At 42.5% G+C, this 24,708-nt stretch overlaps 1 long non-coding RNA gene across 3 annotated transcripts; it reads left to right on the forward strand.

The window, feature by feature from the left end:
- The first annotated feature begins 603 nt into the window (after window positions 1-603).
- LOC129646574 (uncharacterized) lies at window positions 604-18,475 on the forward strand. 3 transcript variants are annotated; one of them, XR_008712037.1, is made up of 5 exons: window positions 604-2,116; window positions 3,293-4,560; window positions 4,848-4,937; window positions 15,645-15,703; window positions 16,415-18,475. It is a non-coding gene; the product is annotated as an uncharacterized LOC129646574 (long non-coding RNA). The 3 variants fall into 3 exon arrangements; XR_008712035.1 differs by having other exon boundaries at window positions 3,293-4,937; XR_008712036.1 differs by having other exon boundaries at window positions 604-1,761; window positions 3,293-4,937.
- Window positions 18,476-24,708: the final 6,233 nt, after the last annotated feature.

The following is a 24,708-nucleotide window of genomic DNA, read 5'->3' on the forward strand; positions in this document are numbered from 1 at the left end:
TGCCCACAAATGTCCATGCAGTCAAAGCTATGGTTTTTCCAGTAGTCATGTATGGATGTGAGAGTTGGACCATATCTATAAATGGAGTATAACCTTAAAAATCTGTGAATCACTGTATTGTAACCTGTAGCTTATATAATATTGTATATCAACTATACTTCAATTTTTTTCAAACAATATTGTATCCCAGCTAGAGCAACCCAAGGGTTCATCAGCTATCTTCAAGCCATATCAGAAATTCAAGGCCTTTCTCACATGACCTTCTAATTGACTCATCCATGTACCATGTATTGTGAGTTTATGCAATTGATCCAACCTAAATGTTGGACTTGACCTTCGTTCATGTTGAATTTATCTTTTAGTCTCAGAAGCATCTAGCATAGTCAATAAATACTTGTTGAATTGATTTTCATTTTGCTTTAGACTGTCAACACAATTTAACAGAAGCTTTTTGAATTTTTATTAATTTTATATTCTATAACCCCAAGCCTTTCTACTTTAAAGATGTAGGTTTGAGGTTTGAGATGTGTTTGTTTTTTTTTTTTTAAAAAAAAAAACAAACAAAAAAACAAGACCACAGGCCCAAACTAAGTCTTAATTACAGACTGGGCTCACCCAGAAATATAATCTTAAACCAGCCATTCAGGAATCACCTGATCAGCACTAGTGAGATAATCTGCCTGATAGACCCCTGCCAACTCCTAAAGGAAAGTGACCTTACAGTCACCAACCAACCCACGTTTTTGCCTAGTATAACTTCTTTGTTTCTGCTCCCTCCTGTCTGTAGTCCTCTTTCCTTCTGTACAGCTCCCTAGAGCTCCTTTCTTTCTGCTAAATTGGATGCTGTCTGTTTTGAACTGATTTTTGCTCAAACTCTTAAAATTTTTAATATGCCTCAGTTTATCTTTTAACACATGAGAGCATTGATCCTGTATTTCCTCTCATCTGTGTATTTTCTCCAAATTAGACAAAGATCCGATCTCTGCATCCATAATGAATGTGACCTGGAAAAGACGTAAATCTGGTGTTTTCTACCAGCCCTCTCCATTAATGAGTAAGATGTATCCGGCTAACAACTGTAAATAAACTAACTCTGTGAAGATCACAAAGCAGACTCAAAAGTGACAATTCTCTAAGGAGGAGGAGATGTAAAATTCTCAAAGCTCTCTGTCAGTTACTCTCTGGCCCAGGACTATTGATTTAAAGCACAAAGTTGAATCTGAAACTTCATATCAAGCCATCTGCTTTTTGTAAAGAATTGTAGAAGTTGTTCTGAATCAGATTGTTTAAGAGAGTTTCTATGAGCGCCAGTGGAAAAGACCCTGAGACATAGCAGAAGCAGAATGGAAAAATGGTAAAGCCTCACAATCTTCATTGGTCCTGACTGACCTTTTCACCCCAGAAACCATGCCCACCCTCCCAAATTCAATCCCTAGAAGTGCCTTAGTGCCTTCCTCTCCCCTGCAGCAGGTGAGGGGTATGAAGAGGAGGAGCCTGGAGGGACAAAGGACTCTAATGATTGTATTTTCCAGCAATTTTTTCTCTTAATTCTGTGCTTTTCAAAAACTGCAGGAGTGACTGCATGTAAATAGCCCTCTCTAATGGATGTCTGTTACCACTGACTCTTTTCAGGTTTAATCCATTAAGTGCCTTCCCTAGAAAAAGGATACACTACCCCACAATCCAAAGGGTCAACCATAGAAAATAAGACACACCCTGAATGGGGCAATGTGAGAAGAGAAATCCAAACAGCCTCAGATGGTAAAGGGCTCTTTGTAAAAAAATTTTTTCAGAAGGGAAGCTAAATCATGAGCCTGATGCTTGTGCTAATCTTTTTCGCTCCTTTTTTTCCTCCTCCCTCAGGAAGGAAGCCATTCAGGACACAAGCAGGCTCTTATCCCGGGCTTCTTATCATTAACCAGAGGAGCCTGTGCTAGAAATGAGATTCAGAGCCACGGCCAGAAAAGGCTGTTTCCTTAATTGAGAGCCTCCCGTTTGAAGTCCTGTCTCCCTGATGGAGCCTGGAGCTGGCTGGGTCCCTCTGGCCAAGATCAAACATGTATAATCTCTTGCACACCACAAGCAGATGCTCCAAGACATGGAGCCTTTTTGAAAGGTCTTTAATAAGATTTCTCAGCCCTGCACGTGTCGGGCAGGTGGCGGGAGAAATAGTTTTCAGAAAAGCCACTGATCAAAGGGCTCGAGATTTAAGGCATTTCAGGGCTTTCCTGCCAGATTTACCTCAGTTAAAACTCTGCAGTTCTGGGGGATTCTCGGCACCTTGAGGATATTCTCCATCATCCTTCCCCTGCCCTGTCTCCTCTGCCAGACTTAAGGACCCCTTCTCTTCCAGTTCCTACAGTTTATGGAAATTAAAATGAGTATTCTTTGATATGTCATCTTCTTTGGGTTATTTGGAGATGCACAAGGCTGTCAGGAATCCTAGGAGAATGTTCAGTAGATGAAGCTAACACCCCATTTGGACTTGATTTGGGGGAAAGGCCTATTTTTAAAAATCAGCCAAGCTCATATGTTGTTGGAGTTGATTAGACTCTGAATCCAAATGTCCTCTGTAAGTGAGGGTAAGAGCAGACATAAGGACAGGATTGGAGTGGAATTAAATGATGTAAACCATCCCCACTCCAGTACTCTTGCCTGGAAAATCCCATGGATGGAGGAGCCTGGTAGGCTGCAGTCCATGGGGTCACGAAGAGTCGGACACAACTGAGCGACTTCACTTTCACTTTTCACTTTCACGCATTGGAGAAGGAAATGGCAACCCACTCCAGTGTTCTTGCCTGGAGAATCCCAGGGACGGGGAAGCCTGGTGGGCTGCCGTCTATGGGGTCGCACAGAGTCGGACACAACTGAAGCGACTTAGCAGCAGCAGCAAACCATGAGAAGTCACTAGCACAAATGTTCCGAAAGGCTCAGAAATGCTTATTATTAGCTTATTATTAGCTTGTTATTACCCCTGTGGTTGGGAGAGCCTTTAGCTAGAGACTAGACTGTCTAAGCCTAACACAGAGTTAGTAAAGCACACTGAAGCACAAGAGTCAAGGCTTTGTCATCTATGGTCATGCAGTATCTCCTGGGTGGAGAAACTAGGTTATTTTAAACACACAGTGCTGTACTCCTGCTGTCCCACCTTGGCCCTGGCCACTTCTCCTCTCACACTTCCTACTCCCTCTTCTCTATGCCCATTACCCCTTCCTTTTTGCCATTCTGTCCCCTACATTCAGCAAAACCCCCAAACCAGACCATTCTAATCATATGCATTCTTTTTCTTCAGCCTGGGCCGCTGAGTTTTACAGAGAAGTCCTTGCTGCTCAGACAGAAGTCACCACAGCATTACAGATTCAGATGTCAGCAGGAAATGTCTCTATATGTCTCCAGTTTACATGGCAGAGAGTTCATACTGGGCTTCCCTGGTGGCTCAGATGGTGAAGAATCACCTGCAGTGTGGGAGACATTCCCTGGGTTGGGAAGATCCCCAGGAAGAGGGCATGGCAACCCATTCCAGTATTCTTGCCTGGAGAATCCCCATGGACAGAGGAGCCTGGCACGTTATAGTCCATGGGGTGGCAAAGAGTTGACACAACTGAGCAACTAAGCACAGCACACATAGAGTTCATACTCCTCAAACCCTAGCCTACCTTCTCCCATCTCGTCAGCAGATGACCTGGTCTCTTTGGTTACTGAGAAAAGGGAGGCTACCAGGCAGAGATCCCTCAACCCACTGCTTATCAATCTGCACACTGACTGCCACCCAGACTCACCCATCCCCATCCTCTAAGGCACTGGTCCATCTTTTTCGCCTGTGCTCAGGATCCCATCTTCTGCATCTTATTCTTTGTTAAACTTCCTAAATGCACTTAGCCACATTCCTCTCTCCCTTTCTCTCCTCCTCTTTCTCTTACACACACACACACATACACACACACACCCCACACACACTCTTTCTCTCTCATCTGTCCATATTTCTTTTATTCTGGCTTCTGCCTTATCCTGTCTTCTTCCCTTAATGGCCAAACTTTCTGAAAGGCTTCCCACATCATCTCTGTTCTCACAGTGTGTTCACTTCTACAACTGGGCTTCGCATTCTGCCCCTCCCCACACTGAATCTACCTTGCTGCTAGGTTGAAAAGGTTCTCTCCAGGCTCTGTGTCATTGGATCTGTCTGCAGCATTTCCCGTCAACTTTCCTGACAATACTCTCTACTGATTTCCATGAGAGCACTCCATGCTAGTTCTCTCAACTCTTTGATCACACCTTTTCAGACTCCTAATTGACTGCCCCTTATCCATTAGTAGCCCTCCCTGGGTTCTGGCTTCTCACTCTGCACATTCTCCCTGATTATCTTATCCTCACTCTCAGCTGGAACCACCACCTCGCTCCAAGCCAGATTACTCTTTTAAGCTCTAACTGCTCACAACTGCCCATGGGACACATCTGCTTAGTTGTTCCACAGGCACCTCAAAATCACCATCTTGTTAACCAGTTTTCCTGTCCTCTTCCCTAAACCCAGTCTCATCTCCCCCATCAAATCAGTCACCAAAGGTAGTTGGTTTTCCCTCCTAATTTTTCCTTCTTCAGCTCTCCATCCAATAGTCACTACTTAGTGCAGGAGCCTATTTTTTTGCCTAGGTGCAACAACCCCAAACTCATCTGTCTCTAGTCCTGCTAGATGCCCCTCATTCTCCAACAGCATTGCCTTCAGGAAGAGCTTTCCACAACCAAATTTCATGGCCTCTTGGGTCCTTCATGATCTCCTTCTCTAAAAACCCAAAAGGGTGGGTCTCTGCAACTCTGATATCACTATATGATCCTAACCTTCCTGGCTACAGGTGAATGGCTCGAGGAACAAATATGATCCAAGCTGAACCAATCAGATTCTACTAAGAATTTACAATGAGGACCCAGAAGATTCTAAACAGGTATGTCAGCACTTAAACTGAATGAGTATTCACTAGGCAATTTTTGTTTTCTTCTATTTTCTGTGTTTTCTAAACTAAACAACCCAACATATAACAGTTTTGTAAGAAGACAACAAAAACCTTGCTATTGGTTTTAAAATAAAAACTGTAGGATTTTATCTTCTACTCTCAAGTCAATTCTCATTCAAATGCTTACTTATATGAAATAAAAAGAATAGGTTGACCATAAACAATAATATTTACTTGTGTGGTCAAAATATTCTCAGGTCATAGGAATTAAGGATTACTTCCTACTAAATTCCTTCACTGCTTTCCTCCTTTTCCTACTGTTTTTCTGGTGGGCCTCTTATAAACCCTTTGAGCTTCAACACAGGAGTGATAGTGGTTGGTTAAAAGTCTGGGCTTTTGATCAAACAAATGTAGATTAAAATCCTAGCTTTACCTTCAACAGGGTAATTGAGGACAGTCTACTTAATATCTTGTGTCTCAGATTCTTTCTGTGTGAAACAGGAAGATAAAGCCTGTGTCTCAAGATTGCAGTGAAGTTTATATGGCATTGTGTATATAAAGCTCTTGACACAGATTAAGCTTACAGTAAGTAATATTACAAAAAACCTATCTATCGACTTGCTGGGGCCCTACCACCCTGAGTGATTGTCGCTGATCTCTAGCCCTCAGGTTCCCCTGGTCCTGTTCCCCAGTCAATCTGGCCCTCACCCTTGGCTCTAACAGTTCTCGTTTTCAAGATCAGAGACTCTGAGGTCTACATATTAAAAAATTGCCCTTCTTTCACTGGACAGATGGGGCCTGGGTAGAGGATGAGGGAGAACATGGGTATTTCAAGAAGTACTCCCAGCCAGACTTCCCAAGGAGAGACAGGGCACACCAATATGGCCCTATACAATGGAGCCCCCACCCCCACCCTGTTCCTCCAACTTCAACTCCTACCTACTCTTTTCCTGCTGGTTTAATGCTCTCCTATCACACTGTCTTTTTTAGTTCTTCTTCAGACCCACCATGAATGTTCCTGCCTTGAGGCCTTCACCTCTGCTGTCTCCCCTGCCTCTTTCCTTGCACTTACTTGGCTGGCTCCTGGTCTTCATTCAGTTCTCTGCTCAAATATCAGCCATGCCCTCTCTGCACACTATCTAAGACAGCTCTCTTCCCCCAGGTAACCTCTGTCACCCTGCCTTATATTCACAGAGCACCTATCGCTATCTAAAAGTATGCTGTTTATTTGCCTACGTGTGTGCAGCCTAATGAAGGTGACGTCTTTGTCTTTTTGTTTGCTACTGCCGAGTATGATGTCTGAAACATAATAGGCCTTCAATAAATATCTGTCAGGCAACGAAATAAAATGTTAGAACAATCAGAAAGCTTGTCAGCAATATATATAGTCAGATAAAAATACGTGGGCTTGGGAACTTGGTAGAAACGATAGGCTTGTAACTAATAAAAAGAAACCAGAAGGGTAAGCCAAGAATAGGAGTTGACAAAGGAAAAGATATGTGCTAGAATGACTTAAGACAAGTTCAGATGATAATTTAGACTGACCTGAATAGAGCAGAATTGTTATTTTGGAGAAAAAAAAAATAAAGTGGGTGTGGGGGGATGCAGAGATGGCAATGGTGTTGGTGACTGTGGCGGTAAACTGAGACTGCCGCGTACGGCTGCACAGGCTGTGCACCACACACAAAGCATCGCATCTCAATTGTTGTCATTCGCAGTGGGAAGCTTCCAGCCGTTATTTCTTCTGCTCTTTTTGTTTCCTCTCTTCCTGGCACTGCAGTTATGCACATGGTGCTGTACTTAGACGTGTGTCACATTTCACTAAGGCTCTATCAATTGTTCTGCATGTTCTTCCCTTCTTCAGACTGAACCATCTCCATCTATCTTCAAGTTTTCTGATTCATTATTCTGCCAGCTCACATTTACCGTTGAGTCCCTCTAGTGAATTTTTTCATTTCAGTTATTGTATTTTCAACTTGAGAATTTCCATTTGGTTTTTTAAAAATAATTTCTATCCTTTTATTAATGTTTTCTATTTGATGAGACATGATCACCATATCTTTCTTTTTAAAGCATGGTTTCCTTTAGTTCTTTGAATATCTTTATAATGATTGCTTTGAAGTCTTTGTATAATCCAACATCTGGGCCCTATCAAGGCAGATCTTGTTGTCTGCTCTTTCATTCCCTATGTATGGGTCACATTTTCCTCTTTCTATGCCTGTGTTATAATTTTTTGTTGTTGTTGAAACTGTGTGTTTTAGGTAACAGCAATTGTAGCAACTCTGGATTCCAATTTCCCTCTCTTGTCTCTGGAGCTTGTTTTTATGGTTTGTTTGTTTAGTAACTTGGTTAGACTATTTTAGTGAAGTCTGTTTCCCCCTCTGTCTCACCCTATGGCAGTGTTGCTCCTCAGAGGGTGAAAACTTGGGTGTGTACAGAACCACCCTGTAATGACAGCGGGTTTAGCAAGCTGAATGAGGCCTATATCCTACAAACAAGAAATGGGAGACTTGTACCCAGGAGGGTCCCACTGTCCTACTCCATTTTACACTTTGTTTTAAATAAAGTCGATTTCTTTAAGAAGCGCATGGGGGCTCCCTTTTCTTATGGACTTTGTCTCCCCTAGGTCAAAACCTCTAAGCCACGACTCTGGGTGCTGGGAAGGGCGAGAGCCTCTCCTCTCCTCAGCTTTTCTCTTCCAGGGTAGAGCCTCAACCCCATCAGTGAGTTGGGATGAAGGTGATCACATTCCAGGGTTCTTGTTCCATGCCTGGGTTAGAGCCCTGTCTTCTAAGGGGTAGCTGAGTTTCAGAAGAGACCCCAACCTCTCAGCCACACTCACAAGGAATCTAGCCTCTTTAACAGAGCTGGAGGGGATAAGAAATGCTCTCCTGGTGAGATATAGTAACTTTTGATAGGGAGCTGAGGGGAGAGGAAGCCCCATCTTCTTGGCTACACCTGCCTATAGTGGGATTTCCATTCAGCTGAGATGCAGGGGAAGTGGTGGGGTGGTGGGGGGTGGGGGATGAGGGGGAGGGAAGAAATGGATTGTTGATTCAGATGCCTCAGGATCTCTCTCATTTTGAAATAAAATTTTAGTAAATTTTCTTGAGTAAAGAAAGGTTTCCACATTTAGGACAATTTCCAGAGACTTTAAATGTGGTTTCTGTTGTTTTAATAGTTTTCACTAGTTTTGCTTATTCCTCTGGGGAGTGGGTCTGCAGAGCTCCTCATGCTGCTCTCCTTGTATATGCATTCTTGCAGGCTTGTATCTTTATGATAATGAGCACTTTCTGGCAGATGGCTGTAAGACATCTTATTCTAACAAACTCAGCATGTTCCAAAACTTTCCATCAAACAGAAGTCATGTCTTGGGGAAGGTATACATTTTCTTGATTTGTACAGAGGCTCCTTTGGGTCAAGCCTTGGCCTTGGTGGTGAAGGCTAGGGGGTGGAAGTATAATGTGATTGGAGCTGGAGGTGGTCCTAACCATATTATGGGGTCGGTACTGTTGCATTTGACTGTGCATGTTATGTACTGTGCAGCTGTGGGGTCATCATAGATTTATATTTGTTATTATGATTCTGCAGGAGTGTTTCTCATTTGCTCCTCCTGGTCTACTCTTCCCACTTCATCACCTTGCTCTGTGTCCAAGAAATTGATCTGTATGAGCTGTTTCAATGGGCCACCACACTCTCTGGCTTCTGGTTGAATTCAGAGAAAATCAGAGGGTAAAAAGAATGTGAGAGCATTTCTTCTTCCCATTCTGTTTGCTAGGTTACCATGTCTTGCCCACATCCCTCTACTAAAGGTCCCACTTTGGTAACTACATTCTGCCCTTAAATCTCCAGGCCTAGTGGGTGATAACAGCTCCTGACTGTTGCAACCCCTAGGGTACTACACTCCCCATTATTTGTTTCCCTAAATCCTACCCAAAGCTTTGTAAATAGTCCTTTTATTAACTGTACCTAAAGTATCCAATTTGAATGTACCATCTGTTTCCTGGTGAGACCCTGGCTTATAACAAGGATTTTACTGCAGATGGCAGTCAAATATCTTGAGGCCAAAGTACCTTTTCTGTCTTGCACCTGAGCTAGCCATCCTAGAGGGGGTAGGGGAATTGTAGGAAAGTGGTAGTGGTGGTTGGGGTGGCAGGGCTTATGCAATTATTCTGAATGCCAGGATAAGACGAATATGTGCAATGGACATTATAGATTCTTAAACATGTGCATGATGCTCTCTAAGATAATTCTGGCAGCTTTGTGAAAACATCCTGGGATAAAGGATAACTTCAGAAAAAGAAGCCAACTAGAAAACTGCGGCTCTATTATTGGAACAAGACAGTGAGGGCCTAGAGGAGAAAAGAAAACCTAGAGGGAAAAGAAAGCATCCCGGAGACCTAGTAAAGAGTAAAGGCAGAACTTCCTGATGAGTTGTGTTGGAGATAGAAGGAAAAAAAAAAACAAAACAGGAAGAATAACTGTAGAACCTATGGGTAAACTAGAGAGTTGAGGAAGATGATAGAAATAAAAATGATAAGAATGACTAATTGAAGCTTAGATATTTTAAATGCTCCCTGAGTTGTGACCACAGGTTTTAAGAGCTAACAAGTATTAACCCTCTTAATCCCCTACCAACTTTGTGAAATAGATCTTGTTACTACAATTTACAGGAAACAGAAGCACAGAGAGCTCCAGTTACTTATCCAAAGTCACACAGTAAGCAAGTTACTGAATAATTGAGCTGAGATGTAAAGTCTAGAGCCTGAAGCCTGCTACCTCTGAAGATGTGTAGGAAGTGCTAAGGGCTCAGGGAGCTGGGGTCCTAAATCAACTCTCCAACTTTATCTTTATCCCTGGTGTGCATCAAAGTGGCCATAATTAACTCCTTACTGTTTCCATATTCACCACATTCTTCCTACCTCTGACTGGAATGCCCTTGCCTTCTTGCCCACCTAACAATTAAAATAATAACATTGTTGAACATCTGTTGTATATGCTGTGACTATTTTGTGTGCTTGATATGTATTTGCTCCTTAATCTTCAATGACCACCTCTTGAGTTGGGTATTATTATTATGACTATTATTATGATTATTATTCTTATCCATTAAAAGGTATGCTATAGGGAGCAGGGATTTCTGTCTGTTTTATTTATCAGAATGCTGCCTAGCTCAGCAAAGATGTGTTGACTGAATAAACTTTACAGATGAGGAAACCAAGGCACAACTTGGGCTAAGATGACACAATAGTATGCCGTGGGGACTGGCTGGCGCCCAGCTGTCTGGCTTCCTAGTCAGTGTGGTATCACTAACTCCCTCCAACCCAGTTGTGAAGATCAGCACGGACATCACCTCCCCTGGAAGCTGGAAGGGATCTTTTGGGAAAACTTTCCCACTCCTCTCCCCTTCCCATGGGAGGTCTTAGAAACAGCTCATCTTGGGCTTTGAGCAAGATCACCAATCATGAATCAGCTTGCTCGATCTTCAAATCCTGCACTGCTTCTTTGTGGTCTTCCTCGCTTCTCCTTGGCCTCTTCCCTTGTTTTCTATGCTGCTCTCCTCTCATGTACTCATTTTAGATTCCCAGGATCACACTCCCACCCTCAGCCTTGCCCTTTATCTCCCTTGGCCAAATTCTGGCAGTAACACTGTCCATACAGCCACTCCCCGCCATTCCCTGGGGCCCAGTGTGCTAGCTTTGCAGAAGATACTTGGGTTTCCATTTCTATCCAAACTTTGATCCTCTCCAAGCCTCTTTTTATAGTCCGCAAATTGCATTTCCTGTTTCCTCTCAAACTTTGAAATTAGGCAGTGGAGGCTGCCCTGGGTGTGGTACTCTAAAAGTAGGACTGGCTTCACCTCCTTCTTATTTCTCATAATGTAGCAGGAGAGAGAGGATGGCCAGTGAGTGTTTATTAGATGTCTAGTAGAATTCCAGCAAGGAGCTCAGGTGAGCACACCTGTGGAGAGAGAGGATGGGTAGGATGGCCTTAGAAGGACACTGCTACTGCAAAGCCTTGCTTTAATTCATGTCCTAAAATTAAGCAAAAGGAAAATTCCAAAAGGACAAGTAAGCAGCCTCATCACATTTCCCAGACAGGAGCAGATTGTGTCAATGATTGTGTTCTGTTAAGCATTGCATTTGCTGTGACCTAATGTCCCACGAAGGAGCTCTGGTTCCAATAACTGACAGGGATAACTAAAACCAAAATCTCGGTTTTTCCAATTGGAGATTAAAACTTATATCTGGAGCCATGCGTTTAGGGGGAATACAACTTGGTATTTCATAAGCCACAAATACTATTCTTTTCTTTCGGGAAGGAACCCGTTCTTAGGAAACCAGTTAGGGAAGGCAAATTGCCTTTCACGGTCTCGTTTCGATTCCTGGCTCTAAGAGTTTGTGACTCATGACCACAGACTTCAGCCTGAGCCTGGGCAGCGGCCTGGAGCTGGGAGTGGAGGTTATTACTGGAGATGACTAACCAGCATGTAGCTGAGGTAGCGGAATCTGGTGCTGCTAATGAGAAAAGATGACTACTGCTTTTTCTTTTCCATAAGCTGGAGGTTTTCTTTGGCAGATTTTCATCCTATGCATGAAAATGGCAGACTTGCCGCTCCAGACGTTAAGTTTCCATAGATGTAGAATTATAGAATGTCAGAACTAGAGAGGGATCATCTCTTCCATTGTCTCAAGTTATATAAAGAGAACTAAATTAGAAAGACCAGGTAACTGCCTTTGCTAATAAAAGCTTTCACTGATGCTAGGGTCCAAGGTTTTTCCTGTGGAAGCCAGAAGGATGTCTCCATGGGCCATCTCCAGGTGTGGAGTAGAGTAATTTGGAGAGAGCAGAATATTCTTCTGTGGATGACATTTTGTTGACACTCCTTTCGAGGTTTAGCAATGTTCTGATTATCAGTGACATAAGCAAAGTCAAGAGATGTGGGTTTGATTTCTGGGTCAGGAAGATCCCCTGGAGTAGGAAGTGGCAACCCACTCCAGTAGTCTTGCCTGGAAGGTCCATGGGACCACAGAAAGTCAGACATGACTGAGCCACTGAGCACACACAAGTAAAGACAACGTCTTCAGTGCTATCCTGGAAAAAAATAGGAGCACAAAGGCCAATGAACAGAGGAGCTCGTGGAGCATTGCAGAAGTTGACCTTGAATTCTGCATGTTGCCCAGAGGGGCTTCTTGCATATATCACATTTTCAGCCTGCCGATTGTGCAGACTGTATGTGGTGGGTTGCACTATGCCAAGTTACCTTGGGTGGGAACTTTGTTTTCGTAGATCCTCTTCCTGCCCTGAGCCAGGTTAGAGTTGACCAGGAGTGGAAACTGCACAAGATTTGAAAGGCAGAAGAGAGGCCATGGCTGTCACTTTCTGAGGGTCTTTTTGGAGTTCCGTGTAGTGAAGGATGGGCAAAGCTTATCCTCACTCTGCTCTGCATCCAGACAACTGGCCATGCTGACCAGCAGCCCCGAGCCCCTTGCCAGATACCAGGCTACAGACCCACAGCAGAAACAAAGGCCAGAGCTCCCTGAAAACCTCATCACAGCCCCACTTCACAATTGCCCTTCAGTTCTTGAAATATGATTAACTCCTCTGCTTGACTAGTTTATGACACTTCATCCCCCAACTTGCCCTTTCACACCTTCACTTCCCCAGCTGCTCCCACACTTGTGTGAGGTCTAGTTCCTCTAAAAGATACTTTATCCTGAAACATAGAGTGACTCTGCCCTTCTGACAGAACGCTGAGTCATTCATGCTGGATCTCTAGGCAACGTGAGCCTGGAACATCCAGGGCTCCTCCCTCTCCCTGCATTTGGAAATCCACTACGAAATCCAGATGGTAAAGGAGGAAGCAGGAAGTGCTCTTACTGCGTGCAGGCAAGTGTATGTTGTCAGCGCCTCCTTGTAAGCCTTCTCAGGTAAATAGAGAAGGGAAGGGCCCTGACTCTGTTAGCGAAGTCAAGGAGGATGGAGGAAGCTGAGGGCCATACATCCTGGTGGGCCCACCCATGGGGATAGTGTTTCCATCAGGCTAAAGCCTTTCCTAAGACTTTGCAACCTCTAACCCTGTCTTGTTCCTTGCTTCCCCCTAAAGAACTGAGCTGTATTACAAGATTTTTGATACCCTCATTATCTAATGGATCTACAGAACTGAAGACTGGCTTCCTTAATCTATTTTGACAGTTCCTATTTCCAGACCCTTCTGGAATGAGATAAGTTGTGAAAATCAATCTTAAAAGGACTATGATTAACTGAACTTTTCCATCCCCTATAACATGCATAATTTGTAGCTTTTCACATTATTGTTTTTACCCTGTCATTTAAAAACATGACATGATAGTGGTGAAAAAGTCAGACTATCATTTGAATTAACTTCCTGAGGCCTAAGGGGAAAAGCCCCAAATTAGAAAACTGCTAAACTCACCAGATTTTAGCTGAACTCTAAATGGCAGAGGAAAGACGTGACTATATCTGACAGTAGGATATCAGGTGAATTTTTTAGTAAGTTTTTTTCTCTTTTCTTCTCTATTGGGCAATGTAAATTTTCCTTTTAAATTTCCACATTGATTTTTTTTTAAAAAAATAGCTGACTCAGAAGTTCCTGAAAACACTGATAGCAGGTTGTTAAAACAGTTCTATAAGAAAAGATTCTCTGGTTAAAGCTTGGGAAATATTGGCTTCATTCAGAACAAGAGACAGAACGCCTCCTTGTCTTAAGAGCTGTGCTGGACACCCGGCAAAAGTATGTGGCCCCAGTATAGTTAAACAAGCTTGCTTCCCGGAAGGTTCTTTAGCACCAATGTGCATCATGAATTCCAAGGGGAAACACTGCCACATTTTTCCAACTGATCTGACCACCCTTCTTCCTCTTCCTCTCTCTTTTCTACAGCTTACACAGTAGAAATAGTTTTCCTTAGGATACTTGTTTGTGAATAGCTGACTTAAATCAAATAAAATCCTGAGCCTAACTCATTTGTAAAGAGTATTTTTAAAGAACACCATTGAACTCTTATCCAAGTCGAACCCTGCATCATTTAAAAAATTGAGAAGATGCTATCCATTTTTTTATACTATGAACTAACAGCATTGACATCATATTTGTTAGCAATGCAAAGATGGATCTTAATGGTTTTTTACAGCTTTAAGTGGAACAAATGTTTAATGTATCTGCTAGAGCAGTGATAATTCACTAAGTAGAAAAACAGCAAGCAAATTCTTGACTTTGGGCTGTGTTTATACTTCTGTTGTAAAAGATGAATTCAGTACAACTTGATATGTAGTAGAAGAAAAAATCGGAGACTGGATTGTTTTTTGAATTATAGTCCAAGTGTCTGCTTTTGTCCATTTAAGGACTATCTTCTCTGGTACTTTTAGAGGAAAGGGGAGTTTGTCTCACTTCTCCTTCAGGACTAGTCCAAACCAGCCCAGTTCTCTGTTATGTCCTGGCTGCAGCTCCTGCTTGGACCTCCATTCACCTGAATCCTGGTCCCCTGGATTCTGTTGCCTCCCTTGGTATGATGCTTCTGTGATACATGCTGCTGGCCTCGCTGGCTGAGCCCTCCTGCAGGCTCATTTGCCTACATCATTCTGTTCCTGAACTTCCCACCATGATGTTGGTGGTAAAAGACTTCATTTTTTTAAGTAAAAGGAATGAGATTTTAGCCATTTCATCCTGATGAATTTCTAACCTCCTCGGAGCCCTGGATTGTCTCTTTTGTTTGCTCACACAGTCTCTCTTTCTCGCTCTCTCATTCTTTTAAAAGTTGAGCATATGAGGTATAATTTATATATGATCAATACTATATAAAATTCACCCTGTTTAAATGTACAGTTATATGACTTCTGACAAGTGCTACCATTGCATCTGTGTGTGTGTTTGTGTGTGTGTATGCTCAGTCGTGTCTGTTTCTTTGTGACTCCATGGTCTATAGCCCACCAGTCTCCTCTGTTCATGGAATTTTCCAGGCAAGAATACTGAAGTGGGTTGCCATTTTCTTCTCCAGGGGAGCTTGCCAATCCAGGGATCAAACCTGCAGGTGGATTCTTTACCACAGCGCCGCCTGGAAAGCCCACAGTTGTATGACCACCACCTTAATCAAGATGTAGAACTCTGCATCACCCCCCGAAGTTCCCTTGTTCTCCTTTCTAGTCACCCTCACCTTACCACTAGCCCTTGCCACCACCAATCTGTTTTCTCTCAATATCTTTGCCTTTTCAAGTTGAATTTGGTGATTGGGATTGACATATAGACACTACCATGTGTGAAATAGATAACTAATGAGATAACCTACTATATAGCACAGGAAACCCTTCTCAATGTTCTGTGGTGACCTAAAAGGGAAGGAAATCCTAAAAACAAGGTATACATGTATATGTATGGCTGATTCACTTTTCTATACAGCAGAAACTAACACAACATTGTAAATCAACTCTACTTCAATAAAAATTAACTTTAAAAAAGGAATTAAAGAGGAATCACACTGTATATAGCTTTACTTACTTAGCATTAATACATTTGATAGTTTTTCCATGAATTATCGGTTTGTTTGTTCTTACTGGTGAGTCGTACTCCATTGTATGGCTGCACATTTCTTTTTTTAACCAATTTGCCTGCTGAGAGACATTTGAGGTGTTTCCCATTTTTTGGTATTTATTAATAAAATCACTGTAAACATATACTTACAGGTTTCCATGTGAATAAAAGTCTTCACTTCTCCTGGGAAATGAGATAGCTGAATCATGGGGTAAGTGTATGTTTAACTTAATAAGAAACTGACAGCTTTCAAAGGTGGCTGTTATGTCATATTGCATTCCCACCAGCAGTGCATAAATTTCCAGTTGATCCATATCTTCATCAGCACTTGGTATTTTTTTCTTTTAACAGGTCTAATAGATACTTGTATAGTGATACCTCATTGCGGTTTTAATTTGCTCAGTGACTAACAGTGTTGCATATCTTTTCATGTCCTTGTGTGCCACCCATATACCATTTTTGGTAAAGTGTCTGTTCAAAACTTCGGCCATTTTTAAAAACTGGATAGTTTGTTTTCTTAATATTGCATTTTTAAGGTTCTTTATACATTTTTGTTATAAGTGCTTCATTAGACATGTTTTACAAATATTTTTCCCAGTTGGTGATTTATGTCTGTAAAGTTTCTTAATTGTCCCTCAAAGAGCAGAAGTTTTAAATTTTGATTAATTCTATCAATTTTTTCTTTTATGGATAATACTTCTACTGTGGTATATAAAGATGTTTTGCCAAACTCAAAGTCAAAAAGATTTTCTCTTATGTTTTCTTCTAAGAAGTTTATAGTTTTAAAATTAAAATTTAGATTTAATTCATTTTTGTATATGGTATAAGACATGGGTCAAAGTTTTTTTTTTATATAAATATCCAATTGTCCACCACAATTTGTTGAAAATACTATTCTTTCTAAACAAATTACTATATTAAGTTTCTCCAGAGATGCAAAGGACTTTCCTGATGAGTCTGTTGGTAAAGAATCCACCTGCAATGTGGGAGACCAAGGTTCAATCCCTGGATTGGGAAGATCCCCTGGAAGAGGCATGGCAACCCACTCCAGTATTCTTTCCTGGAGAATCCAAATGGACAGAGGAGCCTGGTGGACTGCAGTCCATGGGGTTGCAAAGAGTCAGACACAACTGAGTGACTAAGCACAGCACAGAGACACAAAACCAATAGGATATATGTTTATATTTCTGTTACATGTATTTTATATTGTTTATATTATATACAAAATATATACAATTATTTATTATGAGGAATTGACTAATTTAATTATGTAGGCTATGAAGTACTACCATCTGCAAGCTGAAGCCCCAGGGAAGCTTTGGTATAATTCCAGTCCAAATTCAAAGGTCTCAGAACCAGGAGCACAGATGTTTTAAGCTTCAGTCCAAGAGCAAAAGACCATTATTTTCATTCAAGCAGTCAGGCGAAAGGAGAGAAAATTCTCCGTTCCTCTGCCTTTTGTTTTATTCAGGCCCTCGATGGACTTGAAGATACCTGCCTACACTGGGGAGAGCCATCTGCCCTACTCAGTTTACTGATACAAATGCTGATCTCTCCCAGAAATACTCTCAAGGACACACCTAGAAATAATGTTTATCCAGATTTCTGGACATCCTGTAACCTCTAAAGTAACACAAAACATTAATCATACCAATTACCTTGGAACCTTTGTCAGTAATCAATTGACCATGTATGTGTGCTCTATTTCTGAACTCTCTATTCTGTTCCTTTGATCTCTCCTTTCATTAATACCACATAGTCTTGATCCATGTTGCTTTATAATGATTCTTAAAGTCAGAGAGAATAAGGTCTAATGTATTTCCCAGGTGGCTCAATGGTAAAGAATCTGCCTGCAATGCAAGAGACGTGGGTTTCATCCTTGGGTCGGGAAGACCTTCTGGAGAAGGAAATGGCAACCCACTCTAGTATTCTTGCCTGGGAAATGCCATGGGGAGAGGAGCCTGTCAGGTTACAGCCTACAGGATCGGAAAGAGTCAGACATGACTTAGCACGTACACAGCACGTAAGATCTTACAATCTTGTTCTTTTTCAAAACTGTTTTGGCTTTTCCACATAAATTTTAGTATCAGCTTGTCTATTTCTACAAAATATAGTTCTATTACTTTGGTTTAGGTTGTAGGTTGGATCTTCAGATAAATTTGGGGAGAGTATCGAGTACAATATAACAATATCAAGTCTTTGAATCTATGAGCACAATACTCTCTCCGTTTGTTTAGGTCTTCTTTGGTTTCTTTTATCAATGTTCCATAGTTTTCATTCTACAAATAAATATTCCGCAAATTTTGTTAGATTTATACTTAAGTATTTTTGTTTTTCAATGCTATTATAAATGGAGCATTTAAAAAAACTCATATTTCAATTGCTCATTCTTAGTATATACAAACACATTGATTTTTTTTTATATTGACTTTTTATAAAATGTGACCTTGCTAAACTCATCCATTACTTCTAGTTCATATTTGGAAACTAGGGTGTTTTCTATGTAGACAATCATATCTGCTAATAGAGATAGTCTTATTTCCTCCTTTCCAGTCTGTATGCCACTTTTTCCCTTGTCTTATTACAGTGGCTGGAGTCTTCAGAAAAATGTTGGTAGGAGTGTTGAGAGTAAATATCCTTGCCTTATTTCCAATCTTAGCAGGAAAGTAATCAGTCTGACACCATTAAGTATGATGTTAGCTGTAGGTTTTTAAATGATGTCCTTCACCATATTAAAGAAATTCCCCTCTACTCCTGGCTTGCTGAGAATTCTAGCATGAATAGTAATTTTGTCAGAGGTTTTATTCTGAATCTATTGAAACAATCATATGGTTTTTTTCCCTCAGTCTTTTGATACGGTGAATAATATGATTGGTTTTCAAATATTGAGCCAACATTGTATTTCTGGGATTAACTCCTTTTGGTATGATGTATTATTTTTATTACTGGAATCAATTTTTTTATTTGTATTTATTGCTATGAGTGTTTGAGAAGACTCTTGAGAGTTCCTTGGACTGCAAGGAGATCAAACCAGTCAGTCCTAAAGGAAATCAATTTTGAATATACATTGGATGGACTGATGCTGAAGCCAAAACTCCAATACTGTAGCCACCTGAGAAGAGCTGACTTATTAGAAAAGACCCTGATGCTGGAAAAGATTGAAGGCAGAGGAGAAGGGGATGACAGAGGATGAGATGGTTGGATGGCATCAACTCAATAGACATGAGCTTGAGCAAGCTCCGGGGGAAGCCTGGTGTGCTGCAGTCCATGGGGTCACAAAGAGTCGGACACAACTAAGCAACTGAACAATTGTTATGAGGATTTTTTACATCCAGGTTCCATATCTATGTGAGATGTTGGGCACTCACTGCTGGATATATTGACACTGTTCTAGCTACGTAGATGTCTCAGTGAACAAGACAGAAAGTATCCCTGACTTTGAGGAACTTACATTCTAGTTGAGGGGAGATGAGCATTATTTATTAAGTATATAGTATTAATATATGTCATGCTAGAATGTGATAAATGACATGGAAAGGAGAAAAATTATACCAGGGGACTAGGAATATAGGAGTTTGAGGTGGAGCAGAACTTAAGTTTCTTGAAAAGGTGAGATTTCAGCAGAGACCTCGAGGAGGAGAGGAAGTGAGTCTTGTGACTATGGGAGCAGCTCTTCAGATGCAGGGAAGAACAAGTGCAAAGGCCCTGAGGCAGGAGTGCCTCTGGCCTGTGCAAGGGGACCAGGGAGGGGGCAGTGGAGGAGATGAGCTTGGGGAAGGAATGGGGAAATAAATCATGTGGGGCCTATGGCCATTTTGAGGACTGATTTCTAGACCAAGTGAAATAGAGAGCCATTGAGCAGAGGAGGAACATGATCTGAGTTGTCAGAGCATCACTGACTGCTGTGTTGAGAATAGACTGTTGGAGCCCAGGAAGAAGGAGGAGGACCTATTAGATTAATGCAGAGATGGGGTAATAGGACTAGGGTGTTACGCTGAGGGTCATAGCAGTGATGCAGCCTGACATGTATGAAAGGCCCTGTCAGTGTGATTTGATGAGGAAAGCGATGTGAAGTGGGAAAGAAGGAGCACAGTAAAAATGACTGCAAGGTTTTTGTTTTGAGCTTCTGGAAGGATGGGGCTATCGTCAACTGGGGTGGGAAGGCTGTGGGTGGAATGGATTGGGGGCCAGAGCATAAGGATCAGAAGTTCATTTTTGGAGAGGCAAGTTTGAGATGTCTTTTAGACATCAGGAAGTGTTATCTCCTAGGCAGTTGGGTGTGTAAACGTACAATTTGGGTGAAAAGTATGAGCAACAGATATAAAGGGTCTCTATAGGAAAACAGCATCTGGCAACAACTTTTGTTTTAAATAGGGGATTTTTCCCTCCTCCTGGTATAAGGCTTCCAAATTAGTAAAATCCTTTGATGATTTTCAAAGTCTAATGTACTTTCACACATTAAACCACATTTTTTGGAGGGATTTAATCAAGGTAAAGTAGCTTAATTAAAACAAAGGATTGTTAACAGAATTACAGATCCTTAATCCATTAATTCATTTTTCTTCTGTTTTCCTGGCTGAATTTTGAAGGGAAGCAGGATGTTGAAATATGAAGGCTGTGGGCTCTCTTGACATGAGACCAAGGTTTGTGTCTAGGTTCCACAGTTTATTAGCTGTGTGGAAGTGGCAAATTATTTAGCCTCCATGAAGCTGAAATAACTCCATCAGGAGTAATTTCAGCACTAACTGTCATTAAAATTAGAAAAAAATTTTTACCAGCATCTATAGTCATTTATTAATTCAGCAAATAATTATGACCTATTTTGTGCTAGGTGATGAATATTCTGCTATAAATAATAGACTGTCTTTGCCCTTATGGAATGTTCAGTATTGGAAGCAAGCAGTTTATTAAAGAAGAAACTAGAATGTTAAGAAACTTGTGAAAACCTGCTCAAACGCACTGATGGGGAAATGCAAATGAAACTCAATGAAATATAACTTCATACTCATTAGATTAAGAGGGAAAAAAGTAAGAGTATCCAAGTTTGGTGAGGCAATGGAGGAAACAAATTCTTTTTTTTTGATGAAGGTGGGAGGTCAATTGTTCAGCCACCTTGGAGATGAACTTGACAGTATCTAATGAAGTAGAAAATGCACATCCCCTCCAACCCCAAAGTTCCACTGCTGGGAATGGGCGTCTGGGAAACTCGTGTTTCTCAGCATGCTCAAGGCAACATGCTCAGGATATTCACTGCAGCACTTGTGATAGCAAAAAGTGGAAGCAACCTAAATGTCTATCAGTGGGACTCAAACAATGTGATATTATGCAGGATTTTCGATGAATTCCATAGGTCAATGTGTATAAATCTCCCCGAAAAAGATGGGTAAAAATGCAAGTTGCAAAAGACACTACCCTTTTTCCTATTTAAACACCACACAAAACAGTATCATATGTTCTTATGTAGTAAAATGTTAACGTATAGATAGGAAGATACATGCAAAGGTGGTTACCCCTATGGAGGAGAAAGAGGAATGAAATGGATGGTGTGAGGAGGAGAGACTTAACTGCTTCTGTGATGATTTCTTGCTTAGAAATAAAAAAGTGAACAGGGCAAAATTATTAAATCTGGGAACTTATAAATGGGCTGTTATTGTATATACTTTTCTGTTTGAAATATTTCATAAGCATTTAAAAATGTTATTGTGGTAAAATATACCTAACATGAAAATTACCATTTTAAGCATTTTTGAGTGTACAGCCAATGGCAGTAAGCACCTTCACGTTGTTGTGCAGCCATCACTACCATCCGTCTCCAGAACTTTTTTCATCTTCCCAAACCCACACTCTGTGGCCATTAAACACTAACTTCTCATTCTTCCTCCCCTCAGCTCCTGGCAGTCACCATTCTACTTTCTGTCTCTATGAATCTGCTACTCTAGGTACCTCATAGAGGTAGACTCATATGTTATCTATACTTTTGTGACTGGCTTAAAATAATATCCTCAAGGTTCATCCACACTGTAGTGTGTGTCAGAATACTCTTCATTTTTTAGGGCTGAATACTATTCCACTCAGAGAAGGCAATGGCACCCCACTCCAGTACTCTTGCCTGGAAAATCCCATGGACGGAGGAGCCTGGTAGGCTGCAGTCCATGGGGTTGTTAAGAGTTGGGCATGACTGAGCGACTTTACTTTCACTTTTCACTTTCATGCATTGGAAAAGGAAATGGCAACCCACTCCAGTATTCTTGCCTGGAGAATCCCACGGACAGAGGAGCCTAGTGGGCTGTCGTCTATGGGGTCGCACAGAGTTGGACATGACTGAAGTGACTTGGCAGCAGCAACTATTCCACTCTGGGTATATTCCACATTTTGTTTATCCAGTCTTCCCTCGATAGATGCTTGGGTTGCTTCCACCTTTTGACTATTGTGACATAATTAAACCATTCAAATCAGAATAAATAAATAACAGGGAAGTTATAGTTAGATAAAGTAAAAATAGAACAGTCTTTTACTCAATAAGAATACCCAGAGTTAAGCTTTTATCACACTAAGTCTGTACCCACTGATCTAGGTATGCTCATGGGAACAGTTGGCACAATGTGAATGTTGTGTGTGTGTGTGTGTGTGTGTAGTGTTTTAAGCTGACGAGGAATCTTTTTCATTCATGGGGCACCATGGCACAGACAATCCACACTAGTAGGCCATCCACATCTGCAATCCCAGCTTCTGCATCTGCCCCTCCAGGAGCCACTTCCCCCACCACAGATGGTGCCCTGGCTCAAGCCAAAGTTTACTTCTCAGTAAAGCTGGTACAAGTCAACAAAGAAAACAATCCCAGTCAATTGGCACGTGGTAAGTATTTGGGCTGAGAAGTATTTTGAGCCCCCTGTGCCAGCACGACAGTTGCAGCTGAGGCAGACCGGGACCCACCCAATTCTGGCTCACAGCAGCATGCATCACACCCCATCACACCCCATCACTACTGCTCATCTGAGTGGTTCCAGATGCCTGCCACCAGGGGTTCTCAGACTGAAAGTACTGGACCAGCTTCTCCTCACCAGTGTTCCTCAGAATTGCTTTAAATGACACAGGACAGATGAAAATGGAGCTGCTGTGGTTAAGGGGTGGGAGTGGGGTGAGTGTGAATTTGAAGGATCCAAACCCCAGTGGAGCTGCAAGGAAGCCCTGCTCAAGGCTACTGACCACTAGTCTAAAAGCCCACTGGCATATGGGGACACAGGAAGGAAGAGGATTCTAATCCAGAGAGGGGTAAACTCTTGTATGTAAGGTGAACCAGATATTCTGGTTGAAGTGTGTGTGTGTGTGTGTGTGTGTGTGTGTGTGTGATTGCCAGAGCCCCCTCCATATTGCCAGTGTGGTCTCTTAAATATGTCTTCCAGACACTTAGGGTTCCTCAGGGAGTGATTTGAAAATCTCTGACTCATCTAACCTCACTTAACCCTTATGATGCTCTGCAGACCATGTGTCATCATCCCCACGTAACAGGGTGAAAACCCCATGGGCTGGAAGTGATGGAGCCAGGGAAGCTCCTTCTGAGGCCTGAACTGCCTGTCTTTCAGCGGAGGCACACACACGCTGCAGCAGCTTAAAGAGAGAAGACTTCTGGGAACTGAGGGTTCTGCCCCCAAATGAACCATCCTTCATGTAGGGGAAGCCCACTCTGGCATGCAGAATCAAGCAAATTCTAGCTGGGCAGGGTGGGGTTGTGGGGACGAGGGCCAAGCTCAGTGAGGTGGAACCAGGACTGGGATTACCGCTCATCTCCTGGGGAAGTCCCCTGCATTCAGGTCTCTCTTCCTCCAGCTCCTGATTCCCAGGCTCCTCACCCCCTTCCAGAAAGGGACCCATGCTGCCAGGTGTCTGGTAGAAAACATATGACACATGGCAAAGCAGCAGTAGCTTCCTTCCTCCCAGACTGCCTGGCCCTCCAGGTGCCCAAGTCTACCCTTGTCTAAGGGGAAGGGGAGGGGCCGGCAGGGGACAGGGGAGAGCTCTGGAGAGCAGATGTGGGAGCTGTCTGTGGGGGTTGGGGGGGGGTGGGATGAGGGTGCCTTATGACCAGTTGGAGGAGCAAAGGCCACATTGGGAGATGGTTGTGGCCTTTGTTAAAAGCTCTGCTTAGGAACTGGGTTTCAGTTTAAGTCTCTCTGTTACCAAATGCAAGTCCACATGCCTGATGCATAGTAAGGCCAAACAAACCAAAATGTCAGAGTTTGGAACAGAGAAAGGTTTATTGCAGGGCCCAGCAAGAAGAAAGGGTAGCTTGTATCCCCAGAACCCCTAAACTCCCTAAAGGGTTTCAGCAAAGCATTCTTTCCAGGGGTGCTGCATACAGCTTGCAGAATCCCAGACCAGGGGATGAGCTAGGCCATGGCAGCGAAAGCACCAAGTCCTAACCACTAGACCACCAGGAAACTCCCTCAGCAAAGCATTTTAAAAGGCAGGGTGAGGGAGGGGCGTCCCAGGATAAGGGATCAGCTCATGCACAATACTGTGATTGGTTGATGTTGAGATAACAGGATGGTTAACATTATCAGTCCTTAGGCACCAGTAGGTCTGGGGGTTCTGTGCTCATAATCATCAAATAGTTAATTCTTCCGTTTGGTGATGGGTTTTGGCATCTGAAAAACTCAGGAAATACGCAAGAGATATTATTATCTGGGACTTCAGAGAGGAGCTACAGCAGAGGATGTGGAGAAGGCCCCATAAGCTCCTGATCCATCTCTAGACAAGACCCTTTTCTCTAAGGGCCAGTTGAAAGGTGAGCTATAAAAGGAAAAGCCCACAAAGGACTCTCAAGGGTAGGACCAGAAAGAAAAATGGGAGCTATCTCAGACCCTGAGAAACTGTCTCCACCTTTGGTGAGTAGAAACAGATGGTGGCAGGCCACTCACAGAGACTTCAGTTCTGGAGGCAGAAGAGACCCTGCAGAGCAGCCCAGGGACATGTGGTGGAGGAAGGGAAGACTCGAGGGTGCTAGACCTCCTGAGTACTAAGCCAGTTAAACGGACACGCTTGCAGAGCTCACTGCCAGATGGGGCTGGAAATGGGCCCAGTGCCCGAGTTGACAGGGCAGTGAGTGGAGGCACCCTCAGACTGCAGCTCTTCAACCCTGTAGGCTGTTTGTTAAAGTACTTTTGCCTTCTCCTTCTTAACAGCACCCCCCCCCACACCTCCAGCCCCCCTTTCTTT

Source organism: Bubalus kerabau, chromosome 3 (assembly GCF_029407905.1).
Source record: "Bubalus kerabau isolate K-KA32 ecotype Philippines breed swamp buffalo chromosome 3, PCC_UOA_SB_1v2, whole genome shotgun sequence".
Taxonomy (NCBI): Eukaryota; Metazoa; Chordata; class Mammalia; order Artiodactyla; family Bovidae; genus Bubalus; species Bubalus kerabau.